The sequence below is a fragment of the Carya illinoinensis genome, chromosome 14 (assembly GCF_018687715.1).
Source record: "Carya illinoinensis cultivar Pawnee chromosome 14, C.illinoinensisPawnee_v1, whole genome shotgun sequence".
NCBI lineage: Eukaryota > Viridiplantae > Streptophyta > Magnoliopsida > Fagales > Juglandaceae > Carya > Carya illinoinensis.
In genome coordinates this window covers 19,448,767-19,460,488 of record NC_056765.1, presented here as the reverse complement: position 1 = coordinate 19,460,488, position 11,722 = coordinate 19,448,767, and positions in this window count along the sequence as shown.

The following is an 11,722-nucleotide window of genomic DNA, read 5'->3' as shown; positions in this document are numbered from 1 at the left end:
ACTAAAATGCTATTTTCATTCTATTTTATTTTTTGCAGGATCACTTTCAGGCTAATTACTTTGAAATTGCTATATGGTGTGGAAATTAAATCACTAATTTTGTAATTCATATATTGTAATTTAGTATTTCATAATGTAATGTATAAATAACAAATAATATAATATGTAGTGGATTGTATTGTAAGCATGCATCCTTGCATAGATGAATATTGGAATTGTTTTTGGTTTTACATGGATTTTTATTGCGAGGCAAATTAAGTGGAACTATTATATAGGAGTTGATATTTTTCAAACTCTAAAGTGCACAATCAAATTTATTCTTTTGTTTTTTATAAAAAAAAATCAAAACTATATGTGAAAATATTGGATACATTTAGGCTTTTATATGAGGTTAAAAAAAATTAAAAAAAGAAAAAAAAAAGAGAGACTCGGGTTCAATTCGGAACCCGAAATATGAAAAACCCTTGATTCGTCAGGGTTTCGGCCCGTTTCTGACCCAGGCTCACCCGGTTCGGGTTTCGGCCTAGATTTGAAATCCGGGTTTTGGTTTGGGTCTACCCGGATTCCCGAGTTGGAACCCCGATGAACAGGCCTAATATGGTGATATTTGCAAATAGTGGTAAATAGTCAATTCAAGAGATTAAAGCTACGCTTAGATTATATGCATTGTGATAAGGATAGAAAGTGAATGAAACAAAGTCTTCAATTTTTTCTCTCTCAGAAAATTTAAGCATGCAGGCGTTGTGAGCTTTTGTCTTTAATAGGTTTCTTGGAAGGAAAATTTCCAGCTAAGTACTTAGGGGTGCCGATTATCTTTGGTTGGATGAAGGGAATTTACTTTGAGGAATTGGTGCAACGGATACGTCAAACGATTGAAGGCTGGAAAGTTAGATTTCTTTCTTTCGGGCGCTCGGCTTATTTTATTGAAACATGTTCTATCTAGTATGCCGGTGCATTTGTTGGCTGTCCTCCAGGTTCTAAAGTCTTTGCTTGAAACGCCACATAGGTTGTTTAGCTCCTCTTTCTGAGGCTCGGTAGATGGTAAATCTAAAAGAAAATGGGTCAGTTGGGAAAACCTATGTAAACCAGTTGATGAGGGGGGTGTTGGTTTGAGGAATTTGAATGAGGTCCAAATATCTTTGCATTTGAAGTTTGCATGGAATCTGGTTACTACAGATTCTTTGTGGACAAGGTTTTTTAAATCAAAGTATATTAAAGGTTAGCATATTTCGATAGTCTCCCATTCTAGGGGAACTTGTTTCTAAAAGATGGTGGTGCGTGAAGTTCCTTTTGTGATTAAGTATTCTAAATGGTTGATTAGAGAAGGAAATATATCATTTTGGCGGGATAAATGGCTGGACTTTAGTCCATTATGTGACCAACAGCAGATTGTGGAATGCTTGACGTTAATTGTGAAACAATGCTTGGTGGGTAATAGCTGGGATGTGGAATATTTAGTGAAGATGTTGGGGCAAGAAAAAATAGACTTAATTGTTTCAAAGCTGTGTAGTACAAGAGTAGGTCCGGACCAACTGGTTTGGCTAGGCACTTCAGATGGTTGTTTTACGTCCAAGAGTGTGTGGAATCTTGTTTGTGTTGTGGCTCTAAAATCACAGTGGTCTAAGTGGATTTGGCATGCTGCACTGCCAAAGAAATTCTCATTTTTAATGTGGAAAGTTATCTCACAATGTTTTAGTGTGGATGAACATATCTGGCATCTTTGTCTTCCTATAGTGTCCAAGTGCGAGTGCTGTAGACAGGGGCCTTCGAAGACTTGAGGCTTGGTTTCGACACACAGCAAGGTCCTTCGCAAGTTGGAAATTTAATTGGTCTTATTCTAATTATCATAAATTGGAGTTTGTGGTGTTGGAGATGTTCGGCCAGAATGAAAGGAAAAAATGAGTCAATTGGCTCGTTGTGGAGGTCTCTCAAATATTGGATTAATGGGTTGGTCTCAAACTAAAGGAAGGTTCTTGGTTGGGATGTAGGGATGTTGAGGTGCTCAATCTATTACAGTTGCCGATAAAGATGAGAAGGGAGGAAAGGATAATTGTAGTTTCTTGGCAAAAACCATGTACTTGGAGGTTTATGTTAAATGTTGATGGTAACATTTTACAAAACCTAGGTGACTTGGGAGGAGGTGGAGTATTGAAAGATGAACACAAAAACCTCAAATTTGCATTTGTTGCTTGTGTGGGTAGGGGAACTAATAACCAGGCAGAACTTTGGGCGTTGTTGATGGGTATTTGTAAATGCTGTAAGTTGGGTTTCAATAACATTATTGTGGAGCTCGATTCCTTCTTGGTGGTCAACTGGTTGAAAGAAGGAAAATGTAGCTTATGGTATTTGGAGGATTTTTGGGAGGAAATCACTTGTCTTTTATGAAGGCTGAATTTTTGGTTTCAACATGTTTATAGGGAAGGTAATCTAGCAACAGATTTCCTAGCTAGGATGGGTAGTAGTGGCTGCAATGAAGACTAGTTTTCACAAGAGAAAATTCCTTTTTGGCTTAAGGGAATCCTTCGCATTGATCGTAGTGGCTTGCCTTATTTATGTAAGTCCCAGAAATCTGGTTGAGCTTTTGGAGTGGTGTCATTTACTGGGAATCTGGTTCTACATGGTTTTGTGTGCAATTGATTTGGTTTATGCTACACTGTTTTAATTATTTCTAATATTTTTGTAGCTTTAGTCCTTGTATAAGGTTTTCCTCCATCATAAGTGATGGTGTTTTAATAAAATGGGGAGGGGGTCACTCTTGGACGTGTGACATTTGACTCTTCTTAAAAACAAAATGGTGAAAAATAGTTGCAAATGATACAGAGTGTAGCTAATCCAACATATGGGCAAGCGATGTATCCCAGAAGAGGCACAACAGACATATCCTAGTGTGAGGTGGAGATGAGCATCTTGCCTCTTGGTAGGTGAGTTAGAAAAGTTGCCCATTGTGAAGGTGAGAATAATGAGCTAAAGAGGCTAGTGGCTTTAATGAGACAAGAGCTACTCAACCAAGGCAAGCAACGATCTAGGACAGAATGGATCAGATATGTGAGCTTTTCAGGATAACATGAAAAATGCTCAGAAGAGTGGCTGTGTCATATGCAGAAGCCACACTCCATTTGAAGAGTCATGTCTGGAGTGGGTTTGTAGAAGGATTATGACTTTGCATGTGATATCCCATTTTTACGTGTATTTTCACTGAAGGAGTATTTTAATTTAATTAAAATATTAATTCTTTTATTTTAAATTATTGTATTTTAATTAGATTTATTTAGTTGTGATATTTATTTTGAAGAGCTTTCTTAATTTAAATTATCGTTTTGAGTTTAAATTACTGTGTAATTTATATTAGTTTGTTTTTAGATTTAAAATTATATTGTTGTTTTTACTAGGTATTTATTATATTTTAGCTTGATGTGGTGTTTAAATTATTTTATTCGTTTTATAGCTTTTAAAGTCGTTTTTATCGGATCAGTTTCTGGATTCCATAGGTGAGGACTGGACCTCATTTCTTTTCCCATCTTTTCTTTTTCTTTTTCTTTTCTTTCTTCTTTTTCTCCTTCGGTTTCCCCCACCCCCGCGCGCGTTCTCTCTCTTTTTCCTCTCATTTTTGCTGTTTTCATTCCACTGCCCAGAACTGCAGCTCGCCAGCGACGTGTACGACAACACCCACCCATAAATTTTCCCCTCCGGCCGGCGCACTTCCCCACCAAATTTCACCTCCATCCAAGCCACCGTTAACCGTCACGAGTTCCTCCAAGTTGCGGCGTTTTTGTGCTCCAGTGCCGCTGTCGTTCCACCTCCGGCCACCATCTCTTCACAGTTTCATCACCTACCTCTTGCTGTCCTAAACCACCTATTTCCAGCTCCGATCCATTGTCGGAGCAGCCCCCACGAGCTTATCTTTGTTTTGGCCGTTTTTCTCTTCCACCGCCATTTCCTCCACCACCCAAGGCCAAGTTTATCTTCCACTAACTTCATAAATACCTCTAGGCCATTCCCTATCAATCCCAAGTCTTGGTTTGTCCCCGTTCAAAAGTGGATATTTTACAACCCACGGCCACAATGTATTTTACACTGTTACGTTGCTTTTTCTCCGCCGTTTGCAACTCCTTGATCATTTAAAAATTATTATATAGCGCTATAAGTATTTTTCAAACTCTATTTTAGATTTAAATATATTTTTATTTTAACAATAAATTGTGACTGGTTGATTATTCTGGACTGAGTCCGAGGAGTCGGGGGTCGAATGGATTTGAGGATGGAGTTAGTTATGTTTGGTTGATGTTGATATTTGTTGGAGATTTTGTGCCTTGATGTTTGCATTGCATGGTGCATGCATGTTAATGTTTTTAAAAAAAAAAGGGAAAAACTGGGTTTTCGTGTAATCGCATGCATGTACATGTGGTTGTAAAAATGAAAACTGGGCTTTTAAGTGAGAAATGATTTGTTTGGTATATGTGAATGATTGGATTGACTGGTTTGAGTCAGAGGCACGTGTAGGGATGGTGGTGAGCAGGGATGGTGGTAGAGTCCCGCCTGCAATTCCCGCCTACGGTGCACGCGGCGTAGGGATGGTGGTAAGCAGGGACGGCAGTAGAATCCCGCCTGTGATTCTGCCTATGATGCACGCGTAGGGATAGTGGTGAGCAGGGATGGTGGTAAAGTCCCGCCTGCGATTCCGGCTTACAGTGCTCTGAAGGTTTGGTTTTTGAGCCATTATCTGGGATAATGATGAGGTTATGTTTAAAGGAAATATTTTGGGCCAAAATGGGATTTTTGGCGTGTGTGGAAAATGTGAACTTTTGGGATATATGCATATGGCATCATTTTCATGCATATTGTTGAGTTTAATATATTTTTATCTTGTGACGTTTAGATTATTACTTATCTGCGGCACCATTTTGGTACCGTAGACTTTGATGCAGATGTTGAGGAGGAGGAGGAGGCTGAGCCTGAGGAGGCGGCTCCATCAAAGTTTTGATTTGGAGTTGTCTATGTCAAAAAATATCTCTACTAGTTTTTATGTCTTGTATTATGGTTTTGAAACAATATTTGAGACTTGTAATATTTTATTATGTATGGTTTAAACGAGTTTGTATTCGAACAAAAATTCTGGTACTTAGTTATAAGAATTTTATTATCCGCTGCGTGTTTTTATTGTACACTTGTTGCATGTAGACACACACTTGGCACTTTGCGATAGGATGGTGACCCGTGTTGTCATCATTCCGACGCTTTGATTTCCACGTGTTCGTACGTGGGAGTTGGGGGCTTCACACTGTAGGTCATATTGTCTGAACCTAGAGGTATGACCCAACACCGCCAGGAAGACCTGCATTCTAGGAAGGATTGAGGAGAAGGCGAGTCATAAGGGGGTGCAGACCATGCCATGGCCATTGATTTCTTTCATCATGCAGTATGATAAATGAGGCTAAAGGACTCTTGTTTAAGCATACCTAGAGTCAGAAGTATGTCAGAAGGAGGATGTTTGAAGGTCCTGCTGACTCACTCAAAAATGAGTAGCACAAATGCTATCCTAAGTGCAGGAGGATGTCGTGAAATAATTAGGAATAAATTCCTAGATCGTCTCCTCAATGAAAGTTACTTAAAATCAAACTCGTTTAAAATGGTGAAAATATTCACAAAGAGAAAAATAAAAATAATTGTATATGCAATAGATGGAAGAGTGCAACAAGAATGAAAAAGGGCACTAGTCATGGACTAGATTCATATTTTTAGATTTTTGAGTGTCAAAATGAAATGTAAAAGACTAACAAATTGAAACTAACAATCAAAGAGTCAACTAAACTGAACAATCTTAATTAATCTAAAAATTAAACAATGAAACTGAAATTATTTAAGTCCTAATTAAACTTTTAATTAATCTAATATGCAATGGAACTAAGAGATTAATAAAACTAAGCTAAGAATTAAACTAGATTAGAAAGTAATTGATAAAATACGAATTGAAAATTGAAAAGTCCCAAAACGAATATTCTAGAGTTCATCCTTGTATTCAAATCATAAATTCTCAAAATTAATCCATAGCAATTGTAATCACTATTAAATGAAAACTTAAAGAAGTGAGGAAAAATAAATAACACGAAATAAATAAACAGTAAATAAATTGTCCAAACTTCTAAGTTAAAAATCTCAAAAATATTCCATAAAGTTTAAACTAAAGTTAAATAAAAAAAATAGAGAATGAAAAGTCTGGACAAAAACTTCCCTTCACCGTTCAGTTGAAATCCATAGCAGAAAAGAACTAGCTTCTCACGTTTCCACCGACTAAACAATGTAAAATCAATCCAAATCCCAGACCGACACACACCTTCCCTCCAACCTCACCGTATGACTTCCTCCAAGAACAATTAATCCTCCACTCCTTTCCCTCTTAAAGCTCAGAAAATTAAATCCCCAAACTGACTAAAACTCCCCACATATCACTCTGAAAATTTAATCTCCAAACCGACTAAAACTCCTGCAAGAAATTAAGGCAGCACCGACTTCACACTCCCATGTCCCTACACATCTCCTGCTCAGCAAAATAAAACTAATCCCATCGACTCACACCTTCTCATCCAACCTTTAATGAAAACTCAAGAACAACCTCTACTCCCCACGTATCATGTTTCAGAAAAAATGAAAAACTAAACTTGCATGAAACCGACTAACACTCTTATAATGAAACCACCCACCAACTTCTTTCAATGATGTCAAATTCGGTGGAGAGACAGGTAGCCTTTAATCATGAACCTGCTTTACTTTGCTTTCACTTTAATCATGCACTAGCTCCAGACGTGGGATCATGTTTCAGCTCAATTTCCTTTTTCCTGCACCGACTTTCCTTATTCAGACGTGGGATCACGTTCAGCTATTCTTTTTCCTGCACCAACCCTCTTTTCATTTAATCATGGGTTCTTTCTCTTCTTTCTTCCAGAAAAACAGCACCGACCTTCACATTTCAGACATGGGATCATGTTCAGCTCTTCATTTTTCTGCCTCTTCCACCAACCCACGTTTCAGCCAGCTCAAAATCAGCCTCTTCTCTTCTTGCTTTCACTTCTTTACTTTTTTTTATTCAATCATGCACCGGCTCCTCCTTTATTTAAGCATGCACCGGCTCTCTTTTATTTAATCATCATGCATCCAGCTTTGCTTTCATTTAATCATGTTTTTGTTTGTGTGTTTCCACTAATGTTTGCATGCATCTATAAACAACCACCGAAAAGTCATCTTGTCTTAGATCTCATGTGAATTTTATTTAAGCTGAAAATAAGTAGATAAAAATAACATTCAATCATAAATTAAAATGAAAAATAAATTTTTAAAAATATGTTATATATGTGAGGAAATATTGCCTAATTAAATCATAATTGTAAAATTAAGCATAAACATGATATCAATCAATTAAAAATCACAACTCGTATTTATGCTTATTAACTATTTTTCCATCTAAAACCAATAATAATGTCACGAAGAATTTAAAATACATTGGTTTTAAATAGTTAAAATATACAATATCTCAGCTCAATCACACCCCCCAACTAGCTTTTTGCTAATCCTTGAGCAAAATAATGAAAATTAATTGAGATGAACATTGCATAAAACCCAAAATTCAAACAAAAGCAATCAAATATAATTCTGAATTCTCACAAAAAATTGATTCATGATTTCTCAACACCAGGAGTTGTATCCACAAGGAAAGTCTTAACAAATGTTCACATAAAATTGGGGCGAATGTCTTAGAACTCGGATATGTGTGTGTGGCTAAACCTCTGTGTATTCCTCACTAATAAACATGATTTATCATAGGATTTTTCAACCTTAAGATTAATCATTATTGATTCTAACTACTTCAAAGCCTAAGGTACTAGCAGTTTTCATGCCAACTCTGTTTAAAGGTTGAACAGTCAACCCCCAAAGTTTTGGGTAACTATTTCTAGCCCTTTATTCTGGAAAACTTACACGATTTTATCTTTTTTTTCCTTTTCTTTTTTTTTCTTTTTTTTTTTTGAAAAAGGCTCGGTAGTCCTACAGTTTACTTCTTCTGTTTTAAATCAATGAGCATTAATGAGAAACACTACAAATGTAAGCATGTGCAAAATGTTCTTTTAAAACTTGCCCTTCATTCTATATAAATCATACTAATTCTCATTTCCGTAAATATCACATCCCGGTGTTTCAAGTCACTTCTCAACAGAATATGATGCATCATAGGTCATGCTCTATGCTTAGGGTTGAAAATAAATCTTCACAAAATAATTCCGCTCAACCACTCCAACAAGGTACTCAAATCTCACAAAAATGCCAGGAATGAAGTGTGTGTGAATCATATATGTATCAATGCACATCATAAATGTTTTTTTTTTTAATTTTTTTTTATCTATGCATACACGCTACCTCCCAACTAGTGAGAGACATGGTCCTCGATGAATCAAACGAAAGAAAACAAAGTGCACAGAAATAAGCAAGCAAAACAACAACAAAAATTAACATGAAATATAAAATCAAAGCAAAGTAACAAATGACAATAAAAAAAAAATTGCAAGTAAAGAAAACTGTAAAGAGAAAAAAAATCAAAACACATCCCTGGAATCTTGCATAAGCAAGATCTCTTCATGTGGATCAAAGACCTTCAGAAATGACTTTAGACGTTGTCTATTGACAGTGAAGCAATTTCCATTCTTCGGATTGACAATGTCTACCGCGCCATGAGGATGAACCTTCTTTATAATGTACGGTCCACTCCATCGGGATTTCAATTTATCAGGAAAAATATGTAAGCGAGAGTTGTAAAGAAGAACTTCCTGGTCAAGTGTAAAATGTTTTGAATAAATTTTCTGATCATGTAAAATTTTCATGTGTTCCTTCACCAGCTGAGCGTTGTCATAAGCATTTCGACGAGGTTCATCCAATTCATTGATATGTAATTTTCTCAACCCTGAATGTGACGCCCCTAATTCCCACGTACGGACACGTGGAAATTGAAGCCTCAGGATGATGACAACACGGGTCACCATCCTATCGCCAAGTGCCAAGTGTGTGTACATGCAATAAGTGTACAATAAAAATACGCAGTGGATAATAAAAGTCTTATAACTAAGTACCAGAATTTTTGTTCGAATACAAACTCATTTAAACCATACATAATAAAATATTATAAGTCTCAAATATTGTTTCAAACCAAATTATAAGCCATAAAAACTGATAGAGAATATTTTTAAACATCAAAGACTTTAAGTGTAATATTTGCTCCTTCTTTCTTCTTCTTTATGAGTCTCGATCCACGTGTCAAACTTCAGTGTATGTGCTGAGCCTCGTTCTACATGTCAAGAGTTAGTCTATCTGATGAGCCTCGATCTACGTGTTGAACCTTATTCTACGTGCTGTATCTGAAAGTTATCTTGATTTCAAAGTAAGATATTTTAATGCTTACAGATATTTTAAATATTATGAAAATATCTATAGAAGATATTTTCAGTATTATTAGATAAGCTTGTTTTAATGTAGCACAATTATAATATTTTAATGAGCTCTAAAAATATTATAATTGTGGATAATTACTTATATTAAATATTTTAGTTTTTTTAAAATATTAAGAGGTTTAATTTTACGTTGAAAACTCTTATTCAATTTAAATGATTTTATTCTCTTTGAGTAATTAACGATACTTTATCATTTTAAATAATGATGAAGAAATATTATTTTATAAACTTTAGATTAAATAAATAGTGTTTAAACTCATTGTTAGATCCTTTTGAGGATTCCGAAGTGTAGAACTGAGATTAAATACCCAGGCTCTTTCTTTTCTTCCTCACTTTTTCTCTTTTCTTTTCCTTTCTCTCTCCTCTCTTTCCTCCCATGCCCGACGTACGTTTGATGGATTGCCTCCACCATTCGGTCCAAGCTACCAGCCGGCGCCACATCCAGCCGCCGTGACCCACCTCCACCTCCAACATGTCCCTCCCTCACCGGCGAGCTCCACTGTACCGGTGGTGTGCTTCACCGGCCACCCAATCTCTCTCCTTCCTCCTCCAAACAAATGGGTCTTCAAGCCTTTTTCTCCTATTTGAGCCACCATACACGACCAAATCAACCACCAAGCACCACCAATGGATTCACCACATCAAGGGCTTCCTCCCCATGTCTTTCTTTTCCCCTAACTCTCTCTTTTTCTTCGATGGGTCTCCATAGCTAGAGTTTCGGTTGCACCACCTTACGCCGCCGTACACGGCCACCCATTGTGTTTCACTACCACCATCTTGTTCCTCTCATCACCATGACCTTCCCTAAGAAATTGCATGGCCAACGGAGATGTGTATAGCTCTCACTCTCCCTCACTCTCCAAGGCCGAAATTATCTTCAAGTGGCCGATCCGCCGCCGTGAGCCACTGTATGGCCACCACCTCGCCACCATAGCTCCACCACATCTTCATCTACCTTTCCCTAGCTTCCCATGAAGTTCTATGGTCTTCCACCGCCTCAAGCAAACTTCTAGCATTCAGATTTACTGTTCAAGGCATGATGCCACTGTGCTCCACCACCCTTGACCACCACGAGCCATCATGAGCCTTTCCAAGGCCACGCCTAGCTATCTTCAAGCCTAAATCACCACCTTACATGGTGGACAGCCACCGTACGCGGTGTTACCGCCACGTACGCCCCTCCGACGCTTAATCGTGACGAGCAGCGAGCGACACACTGGTTAGCCCGTCGATGGTATAACCCTCTATCTCTAGTTATTTATGTTTAAAGTAGTTGATTAGTTGGATTGTAGACTGTGTAATTAGTAATTGTGGAGTTCGTGCGTAGTTATGAAGCGAAATGTAGTTGTGAGGTGTTGGGCTCGAATTGTGGTATTGTGGATTGTACTATGAAGTGTGGACATGTGATGGATGCCGTAGTTGTGATATGGCGTGATGTGTGAAGAGAGTACGTGTGGAGCATATTCTGTGTAGTGCAACGACGCGTCGTGTGACGTGCATTGTAGTAAGGTGTGGCACAGAATGAAGGGAGTGCGCGTGGAGTGCACTCTGTGTTGTATGGCGATCCACCGTGTAGTGTGCATCGTGTTAATAGAAGTTGTAGTGAAAGAAGTATGCGTACCACATACTCCATGTCGCGTAGCGATGCATGGTGAGGCGTGTATCGCAGTGATGTTGTCATAGTATGGATGGAAGAGAGTTCACGTAAATATACTCTATACTAGGTTGTAATACATCAGATAACGTATCATAAAGGGTCAGATGACATAACAGGGAAGCGTAGAGTGTATGGTGTAGCGTCTGGAACTGTGTAACAGTATCCCAAAGCAATGGTGATATGGGCTGTAGTCTGGAGTGACGAGTGTCACCTTGTGGTTGACTATGGCTAAGAGTATAAGGAAGTGGTGGAAAAGTATCAGAGCATGCAGCGGAAGCATGATGGGTATCGTGACGTGACTCGAGATTTATCTCAAATTACGTAACGTGACAGAGGTGCATTTATGGATGCAATCCTCTCTTATCAAGTGTTGGGATGAACTTATAAAGAGCTGGGAAGTAGGAAGAGTCCTATCGACCGGGTCTTAACAAGTTGGTATTAGAGTTTGGAGCTTGTTTATACAAACAAGCGTTTATTGGAATTATAAGTTGCTCTTAGGTGATAAAAAGGAGATGAGAGATACTTGTGTCTCTGGCAAGACAAGTGTACCAGACAGGTTTACCATATGTAATGAGTA